Source organism: Cynoglossus semilaevis, chromosome 10 (assembly GCF_000523025.1).
Source record: "Cynoglossus semilaevis isolate Cse_v1.0 chromosome 10, Cse_v1.0, whole genome shotgun sequence".
Lineage (NCBI taxonomy): Eukaryota > Metazoa > Chordata > Actinopteri > Pleuronectiformes > Cynoglossidae > Cynoglossus > Cynoglossus semilaevis.
Window position 1 is genome coordinate 12,223,062 of NC_024316.1, and position 10,188 is coordinate 12,233,249.

Consider the following 10,188-nt stretch of genomic DNA (forward strand, 5'->3'; position numbering starts at 1 on the left):
AAGTCACTCTTGTACTAGGTGGCTGAGTGAACTATACAGCAACTGCTCCATGTGCTCTGTTCCCAAAGCCGATCGTCTGCAGGAGGGATTGTGAGCTTTATAAATCACCGGGAGACAGACTTCCAGTCCTGCTCTGACGCCAACTCAAACACTGACGTTAACCCCAAAAAGTATTTGTTTGCAAATAAACCTGACCCCTGGGGGGTGTTAAGTTAATCTTCAGTCCAGGAGACTCGGCTCAATCTGTCACAACGGCAGCAACATCTTTTTCACAGGCACAGGCTGAGCTGCTCTGTTATTTATGAAACACTACAGGCGGAAATCTACCGTCACGGCCTTCTGGGTAATTTTTAATCACCTTTCAACAGCATAGTTAAAACATTCTGAGATGGATGTAAATGTCAATGCCACTCTGGTCCTATTTGAAAATACACAGTCTATGGAGCGACTCGGGATTACATTCCATTGCAGTTACGTACAGTATATAACAGAATGAGTCATTCAATATTTTTTTGTTTTTGTCACAGTACTTGATCTGTGAGGTTTTAAAATTGTCCATATGTTAAAATACAGCAATTAACAGCAGTTTCCAAGTCTAATAGTTGGTTTGTACTTGTAGTTTTTCCTCAGTTTTTCATACGAAGGCAGAAAGCGACACATAACAGGCGGTCGTCTTTAACCAACAGATCACATGTGAAAAGCCCTGGAAACATCTGATGCCATTTCGGTCTATGATTTGATCAAATTCCAAACCACATATGAAGGTAGTTTGAGGACACATGTGGTCACATTCCTGTGTCTGCATGAATACAATCTGCCCTCGGGGCAGATATGACAGTGGCGGCTCATCCAGAGTCCCATGACGCTCTGTTATTTCACTGCAGACTTGGCGTTCGCTTGTTTTATGCTCCTATCTCAGTGCATGTAATGATAGATGTTTCAATAACACAACAACGGCACTGATCATCAGCAGATTTATTTTTTAGCAATGAATAACATCTATTTTTATATTACAGCCAGTTCGGTGATTCTGACGCCCCCTGACCTCTCTGCCCTGTCGTCTTTCTTCTAGTTTGTCTCAGTTGGACAGGGTTATTTATGTAAACACTGACACCGGTGATGGACACATCCATACAATCACATGTTGGTAACGTCATTCTGGACAAGCAAACAGACATGACGTGTGAGAGTGTATTTGATCGCAGGGCGGAGGCAGCAGATCTAATTTCAGATTCTTACAGGAGACATATTTAAGTTCCAGGTGTGAACAACCACATTCACCACTGTCTGGATCAGGTGGAGTTTGAATTCAGCCTTCAGTGATGACGAGGTGACCATGAGTTAGTTAATAACAAAAAGACAACAATGATACTCTACACACCAGCCAGTGTCAAGTCTAAATCTTGTGACCAGATTGCAAACTTGATTTCAGTTGCAATTCAGTCAATACTTTATTAAACGTTCAGTTTAGTTGGCGAAATATATCTTTTTTAAATATATTTTTTAATTACTTTAATTCAAACATTATTGTCATCGTATGTCCTGCCTCCTAGCCAACAAACAACGTTCTGATTGGTTCCTGCCATCGTTTGTTCCATTGATCAGACTTACTCCCTGCCAGACTTTCACCCTCTTAGTATTGACAAAAAAAAAAACCTTGTCATTATCATTTAGACACGCATTATCCTCTAGTTTCCATTTGGCTTTGTTCTTAGAAAAGGTCACTGCCTTAGCCTCTGATGAAAATTTCAACAAATTGAACACTGACGTCAGCGCAGTTATGAAGCACTTAGTGAGCGTTACAGCTTCATAAAAGCAACCTTTCTTATTGAAACACATCCTTCAGTGGCTCTATTGTAACTCCAGCCCATAAAGAGTTCTCCCTGTGTTCCCTTTGATCTTGAGTGATAGTAGCCACATTACAGGGTGTGTTGTGATTCAGTCACTAGTCAGCACTTGCTCCAGTTTGTCATTACCTAAGCCGCAGTTAAAACTGAATAAAACATTTTCTATTAAAATCCCTCCCGTTCCAAAGTTTCCCATAAAGGATCGTTGTTACATCACGTCGTCGGCAGGCACAGAGGTGATGAAATGCTGTTGGTGTTAGGCGCTACTACTGAGTTACAGCATGCAGCACGTTCCTGCAGAGGAACCAGGGACCTGTTTTTAAGGACTTAAAAAAATAAAAAAAACGACAAGACATAAGCAGGTTTATAGCTGTTAGGTTTATATAATGGAGTAAAAATAGACGACAATCTTTGCCAAATCCAATACAGGAAAGTCAAAACCTTTGACAGCATTTGCTGTCTTTATGTCTCCTAGGTTTTTTTATGGCGCAGCATTACAGTTAATCATTTCCATTCTGCATGTTTTACGTGTCTGGTCGCGTTCTTGAGCAGACACCGTTTTGTAAAGCAACCATTTCTGCCAAACACAATCTTTGGATTGTGCCTGAAAATGTGATTTTAAAAGCCAGGTTGATCAAGAGGAAACAGACAAGGTATCAGCACACTGCCTTTCACATCTCACATTCCCCTTGTTTACATATCTGCATTGTGCAGTCATCTCGTCGAGAGAGAATTCTCCGCCAGCAAAAACAATTACACCGCCCTCCCCCCAACCCTTCCCCCTCCCACATAAGCACACACAAGCCGCTCACTGACTGCATTGACTCAGCTTGACAATCAAGCCCATTAGATCCTTCTGTGAATTAATACTGGTTAACGTAAAGCGCTGACACACATCAAGAATAGTCATTAGCCTGTCTTTTTAGCACAAAAAACAAGAGATGATTTGCCCGTTCAGAGAGATCATCTCTGAACACGCAGCCTGGGGCAGCCCTCACTGTCTACCTCATTATTTTTAGAAGAACAAGGCCACAAATGAATCCTTCTGGATTAAATGTAAGATGCTCTCATTATGACCTGCCTTCACACACAGCAGCAGACTGCTCTCTCTTTTTTTTTAGAGACAAAGCAAAGGGAATAACTCATCAGAAGTGTAAATATATGGATGAATCTCACTCAACTGAGCTGTTAAATTATAGTGCGATGGTTGTAGTGCTTCACTCCCACACAGCTGCACACACTCGGCTGGGAAAAAAATGCTGTCAAACGTTGTTTTTTTGCTGGATACGAGCTGAGCTGACAACTGCCAATAATACGCCACGAGTAATAAAGATATTCACTGCTGCTTAAAAAGAGAGAGTGAGATACAGAGAGGAAAAAGGAGTTTTTTTTTTTTTTTCATACGTGATGGTGTGCAAGGCTCCACTGCCTCATTACTGCGGCTGTGTTTTCCCTATTCACGTTGCCAGGGTGATAAATGAAAAGCAAATCATCCACACAACTAATCAAATGACTGAGTGACAACAAGTCAATATTTTCTCATTGTGTGGACAAGCAATATATCTGCACAGTAACAGGGGCTGCGCTCACAGGCTTAGGCAAAGCAAGACTCGCAGCATTATACGGATAATGTGTCAATAATGTGGCTTGGTGCGGTTGTTAAGAGCAGTGCCAATAAAGACAACCTTCACCGAGTGCGGACTAAAATTACCAACCCAGCATGCATCGCCCGGGTGCTGCACATCAAACAAACACGGCCTGTGTAATGGCTACAAGCGAAGCAAGCACCAAACTGAAATTGAACATTGATCTTTCAAAGTCTGAGGATAAACCACTCAAAGGGAACAAAATGTAAACAAAAACTTCGCTGGGATCCGAGACCAAATTACTGAGAGTTATGAAGACAACTCTGAATTGATGTTGCATTGCTCCTTAGAGAGTATTTGTCACTTTAAAAGACATCTCATTAAATACACACAATCAGCTTGCTTAACAACCACAAAAAATAAACAAATAAATATATAATAAAACCTAAAACACAAAATTTAGCAGCTGCACACATCATCTCCACAAGCCTAGTTAAACACAAGCAAGATCAATGGGTAAATTTATCAGCAAATATCACCATTCCCCGCTTGGCAAGTAATCATTAAGGAATGGCACTGATGCATTATTCATTGGCTAATGTATAATTCAGACTTAACAGCAGATTCTATGCATAAATAAAGCTGTGATACATTTAAATAGATTAAATGTTTACTCGCTAAAATAGGAGCTGAACGTGCTGCATGAATGCTTCCCGCCGCTCTCGCATCATTATTTGCGACCATTGCGGAGTGCGTTGGGATGTAAGGCGCACGCTGAAATATAGACCCTGACAGGCCACTCATCATATTACATACATTTAATGGACATGGGATGCTGCAGCCAAATGCATGCTGGGAGTAGGATGGGGGCCGGGGGCGGGGGTTCGGCAAGTGAATAAAATTAGGGATTGTTCAATAAAAGCCTACATTACAAATTTACGGGGGCACAGTTTTCTATTATGGCACATGAAGATTTATGGAGTGTCACTGTCACTTTCATCTCCCTCAGACATCTGCATCTGCACCAGCGGCCTGCTGAGACTGCGAGGACGTCCCTGTGCCAGGGACGGCGTCACAGTGACAGTCAACGGGGCTCCATCTGACCACATTGGGAGCAGGCGGCCCTGTGGGTGAATGGCCATTCCACTTTATGACCATACACTGAATTAACAAGGCCAGATACCCCACCCCCACCCCCCACTTAACATCTGTGAGAGTGCCCTCTGATGAGTTCAGCTGCTTTAAGGATGTACACACAGAGAGAGGGGAAAAGGAGATAGGGGCCCTATTTTCAATTATACCAATTTCTCACTCATCATTGGCTCAGAAGGTTCATGTTAATTAAAAAAAACACTAGTTCTTCCTCTGTGGAGATCAACAGATTAGACTTTTCTGAACAATCAAACCACTCCCTCGGTCCTTCATCTCTGCTTTAGCAGTTGCTCACCGGAGGGTACGGCCTCATTGGCAACACTGGTTCATGTGTGCCACGTCAATCTGTGGCTAATGTATTGTAGATGAGGCTGTGCTTCAACACTTTCTGCAAGGACAATAGGTCAGGACAATGCCATGTTGGCTCAGTCCATTTAGAAATGAAACCCGTCTGAAGAATCAACAAGAGATTTATCATTGCTCCTGGAAAACCGACGCTCCACCGTCGGGGGATGGTGCCCAACAATAGTATGGAAGCCAGGACTTCTCATTGATTTTCCGCTTGGCTTTATGACAAGGCGGATCCAACATTTAGGTATTGTTGGGGTCAAACGTGGGAGGGTAAGTGCGAGAGATGTCTTTTATGTGGCCGAGGTACAAGCAGCACGGCCGCATTCAGGCTGCTGGAAAACATATGCCGACATTTCTCTGACTAGTCTCCTTCAATTTATTTAATTTTGGCTTGAACGTCGCCCTTGTTTTCTTTCCTGGATCTTATTATAATAACAGGGGAGACTGTCATTTCAATGGAGAACAGTCACAACATTCAGACATGACAAAGACGAGGAGAGGCTCGCCAACACTACAGCTCAGCTTCTCTGTAGTTCTGTAATTCCCTGAGCATGACATCATAACATAAAAAAACACAACCCTCAGACAACTCCATGTTTTGTTTTTCTAGCACGCAGCAACTGCACAATTACGATATGGTACAGTATGGAAAATCAGAAAGGTGCAGGTCCAACATTAGAATAACAAATAAAAGACCTTTGTCTGAAGCATCTAACTGTTAGGATGTTTGCTAAGGGTGTGCAGCGACATAATTGAGCAGTTCTTCCAGGCAGTCATTAAAAGTTGGCGTATAAAACCACAGTGAGCAGATTAAATATTTAAAGTCTTGTAAATCAATCTAGCGTCCAATCTTTTTCACCTTAGGAGAACTCTTGCTTGCTAAAAGCAACAACTAAAGCAGTGTCCTATTTTACTAAAAGAAGAAAAAAAGTTAATTAATTTTTACCTTGGAATCGGTTCCTACACACCAGTGCAGCAGTCCCAGCTGAATAGCCCTAAGTGGCCTTTCAGTCATAGCTTACTGAGAAACACTTGTGTTTGTGAAGGAGGATGACTCACATTGCTACTATGTTTTCCTTGGTTTACATGATTCGATGACAAACCGTGGACTCAGACCCCGATCAAATAGCACATCAGATTTAATTTCCCACAAACGCTGGTGTGAGGCCTGCAAATAGAGATGATGCGAAATGATACAGACAGCAGCGCGGGAGTGTGTACGCAATTAAGATTAGAGCCGATACATTTTCATCTGCTCCCAGTCTGACTCTGATTCAGCCCAGCACTCGCCTCTCGTACAAATCCCACACTGCAGACCGACTCGGGCTCTTGTGTAAAACTCCATTAGGAGGTCTAACCACCACTTCCTTTTCTCGTCCAATCCGCAACTAGAAGAACAAAATGTATTTTTTCTTTTTAACCATACACGAGAGGTAAATGACAATTTTTAAAACCTGTTCAGAAACACATGGCTGTGTTCGCTGACATTATGATTGCTGGTTGCTCTCGCAAGTTGCCTGACCCTGTTGATTTCTGTCAAACAACAGCTGCCGTTCCCCAACCGAAGCATCAGGCCATTACAGAACAAACACTAACCATAATCACTTAACTCCAGTTTCTTTAAGGCTCATGGAATTGTGGAGTTAGAAAAGCATCAGGTGTAAAACCAGTGCTCTTGGCAGATGACTGCACAGGTGACTGAAAGGGGGAAAACAAAATGGGTTTTGTCCCTGTCATATATTAAAGGGCATCACTTTTGCCTTATTATACCTTGAGTACACAGCACAGCAAATATTACAAAAAGGAGTACCGTGGTCAGTTCTAAGAAATATTGTTGTTCCTGAGTAGGGGATTTACGTGAAACATCCATCTGGTTTACGGCAGTTTATACACAAACAAGAGTCAGAGTTTTAGTCATAGCTTAGACGACGCTCACATGAAACATGAAGTCGCTGTAAAAATCATTAGTAAAAATGAAAGATGAGCGTGTTGCCTGTGAAATCTTCACACTCCCTCTGCTAATGAGCAAGAAATTAGAGATGGGATCAGAGCTCAGACGGGGTGAGGAGTCGGCTTTGTACAGGGCAACAGACAACCACTGTCAAACACACAACCACAATTATACCTCATGACTTACACAATGTCACATTCACAGTGGCTTTCACAAGTGCCTAAAACCTCAATTGTTCAAACTACTTCAGATGAAGTAAGTATCCTTTATGTTTCAACAATAATCCATTATCTGCGGTGCTTCGCTCGTCCCACGCAAGTGGATTAATCACATCTGAATCATTAAGCCATGGGTCACTTTTCAGCTTGTAAAAGGACAAAAAAGCCCCAGGAAGTCAGCAGTGGTTTCAATGCTGAGGCTTTCTTTGTGCTTATGTGGGTTTTTTTTTTTACCCCGTGTATTCTGCCCTCTGACTGCAGTCACATGAAGACCATTACCAACGACACAGTGTAAAAACAGGGTAAAAACCCTCCCTTCACAACTTCAAATTCAAACTCTCGCCTCGACTGTGTTCAACAGAAATAAACTCAATTTGCTTTTTTAAATCTTAAGCTGCCCACTTCTTTGACAAATCCCAGCAGTAAGTCAGCCCCCTCCCCTGAGCTGCAGATCACCCCCCTCCTCAGAGTTGCATGTGCTTGGGCCAGAGTTCACAGCCTGTGGGGTGCTGAAGAGGGGGAAGTCAAGTTAATTTGGAGGTCCTTCAACACTGTGCAACTGGTTCACACACGACTCCCCCCATTCTCTCCTTTAAAAAAAAAAGAAAAACCCTGAGCAACTCTCCTCCACTGGAGTCAAATGATCAGTTTATGACATGCAGGGCTGTAAATTTAACAGTCAGCTCTTTACATAAAACATGGGGAAATCCATCTGTCAAAATCATACGCCACTGATTTACTTCGACATTTTTCCTGCCAACTTGCAGCCTTTTCTCCACATCTCTATCAAGTATTTATTCATCATAAACTCTGTCATTCAGACGCCGCTTTTAGTCTTCGCTTTTAATAGCTAACATAGGGTTTCTTTATAAAAAATAAATCAAGTTATTGGATGTCAGCCTTTTAAATGTGAATAAAAACATTTCTTTCGCTTCCATGACACTAAATTTAAATATCTGGAATGTTTGAAGATGTCATTATATCAAGGTTCTGGATCAGCACAACTTCTTCTGTGCATTTAAGTAACAAACCATTATTCAGAGACTTGACTGGACAGTGGGTTGATTGATGCTTTAAACATGGTTGAAAACAACATAAAATATTGATTCTGGTTTCCCAAAGAAGAACATTTGAAACACTTCACATAAAACACTGTACTTCCACAGAAGAGCAAAAACAACATGAAGAAACCATGTGAATTTGAAGAAAAAGTGCAACAACTTCTTCTTACTGCTCACAATGACAACACCCCCTCCTCCTCTGCAGGTGGTGCTGAAGGGGCAATTGTTATGCCATTCACTGCACCCCCAATGGGCTGAATGGCAGCACTAACTTCTTTGAGTATAAACCTGTAACCTACAACACGCAGTAATAGGTTCAGCTGAAGAACGTGTCTTAGAGCACAGAATGACCATCATTAACTGGAGCTGTACACTTCCATCATCTAGTTTTCATATCTCAGATCTTGAAATACAAAACCATAAAAACACTTTTAGACATTTATTTAGTTTTTTTTGTTTAAAAACAGCGCAGACTGAATCTTTATCTTTGATTTTTATTTTACTTTCTGGGGTCCATTAAAATAAAGTGTGTTTTTTTTTATTGATTCTACTAATTTTAACCAGCTGATGTAAACTTAAACTTACAACATATTACTCAGATAATGTTAATAGTTGATTAAACGACAATTTGTTTTGGTAAATAAAAGTAACAAAGGAGGACATAAGAGTTGGTTTGGTGTCGTTTTGTTTGTCTGGTCCATTGAGGTCACTTTAAAATCATTAGTTGCTGGAACCCAGACTGAGTCCAGGTCACTGAGGTTGTATTAAGGGTGGAGGGGGGGGTAACTGAGGGGGGTCTGCTCTACAGCTCACACACAGACACTGTGTATGTGTGTGTGGTTTTTTTATTTTATTTCTTTTCTTCAACTTAAAAACGTCAAACTTTCATCTCTTTAAAACATTTAACACCAGGTCACACGCGCTTCCTGCTCTGGATATAAACAAAATGAGTCCACTTTAAGCCCCCCGACTATTGAGTTTCCACCGGCTTTATAGTCATCACTATTGTCCAAACTCTGCTGCTCCCCCTGTCTGCGCCCTCCTCCTCCACCAACCACAACCATCCTGTAATCTTTTTTTTCTCCTCTCTACTCAACTCTACTCACCCGCCAGTCTGGTGATTCCTGGGAGTCTCGGAGACTGCTGCAAACAAGTTGAAAACGCGAGCTTTGCCCGAGATGACCCAAAAACAAAAAAGTGAAGTCAAGTGAGCTGGGCCAGATCCAAGACCGGGACGGAGCGAGGAGAACAAACACACTTTTCTCTTTTTAAATATCCCCCTCGGGTGAAACACGCAGAGACTCTCGGGCGAACACTTGCTTCAACAAAGACGGTTTCACTTTACGGCTTCTCTCTTCGCGTCCTAAAAAGCAGCGAGGAACCGGGGGAAAGGAGCCAGCAGAGCGGCGGCGGCAGCGGCGGGTAGTTCCCTCTCTTTCTGCCCGAACTGCTGCCACTTCCTCCGGCCGCGCTGCTGTTGCTGCTGCTGCTGTCGCTGTCTGCGGAGACGACAGCGTCCACATGAAAAAAAAAAAAAAAAAAAAAGTAAAACACGGACGCTGCGAGTTTGTTTGAAAAAAATAAAAAAAACGGGGGTTAGAAGGGAAGCCAGGGAGTGAGTTCACCGTTTACAGGCTCCGCTTCCTTTTTTCCACACACACACACTTACACACACTCGCATTCACGTTGAGTGAGAGACACACACTCTCTCACACAGACACGCTCCCTCTCCCCCTGCTCGCTCTCTCTCTCCCTCTCTCTCTCTCTCTCTCTCTCCCAGTCTCATTGCATGTCTGCTGGCCGCTAATGAAAAGTGGTGAGCAGGTTTCACCAGACGCATCCACATGGCTGACCTAGTCTTTCTTTATCCACACACTGGTGAAGGAGAATCAAACCCCTGCCATACTTTAAAAATAAATTTAACAAAATCTAGGAAGAAAGAAAATCCGAGCGAAACAAAAACATGGACTGGATTCAAATAATCGTCAGAGGACAAAGAGGTGGTGGGTGGAGGGAGAGGAG

General features: G+C 42.4%; 1 protein-coding gene across 7 annotated transcripts in view; it reads right to left on the reverse strand.

Annotated features, from left to right (window-relative positions):
• rerea (arginine-glutamic acid dipeptide (RE) repeats a) overlaps positions 1-10,188 on the reverse strand; it is a 151,762-nt gene that overhangs the window by 96,430 nt on the left and 45,144 nt on the right. For 3 of the 7 annotated variants that reach the window (XM_008318819.3, XM_025059499.1, XM_025059496.1), the window contains one exon: positions 9,273-9,665. The exons of the other annotated variants lie outside the window; for them this stretch is intronic. The gene's annotated coding sequence lies outside the window, so the exon portion shown is untranslated. The remainder of the gene's footprint in view (positions 1-9,272; positions 9,666-10,188) is intronic. 7 annotated transcript variants of the gene reach the window in all.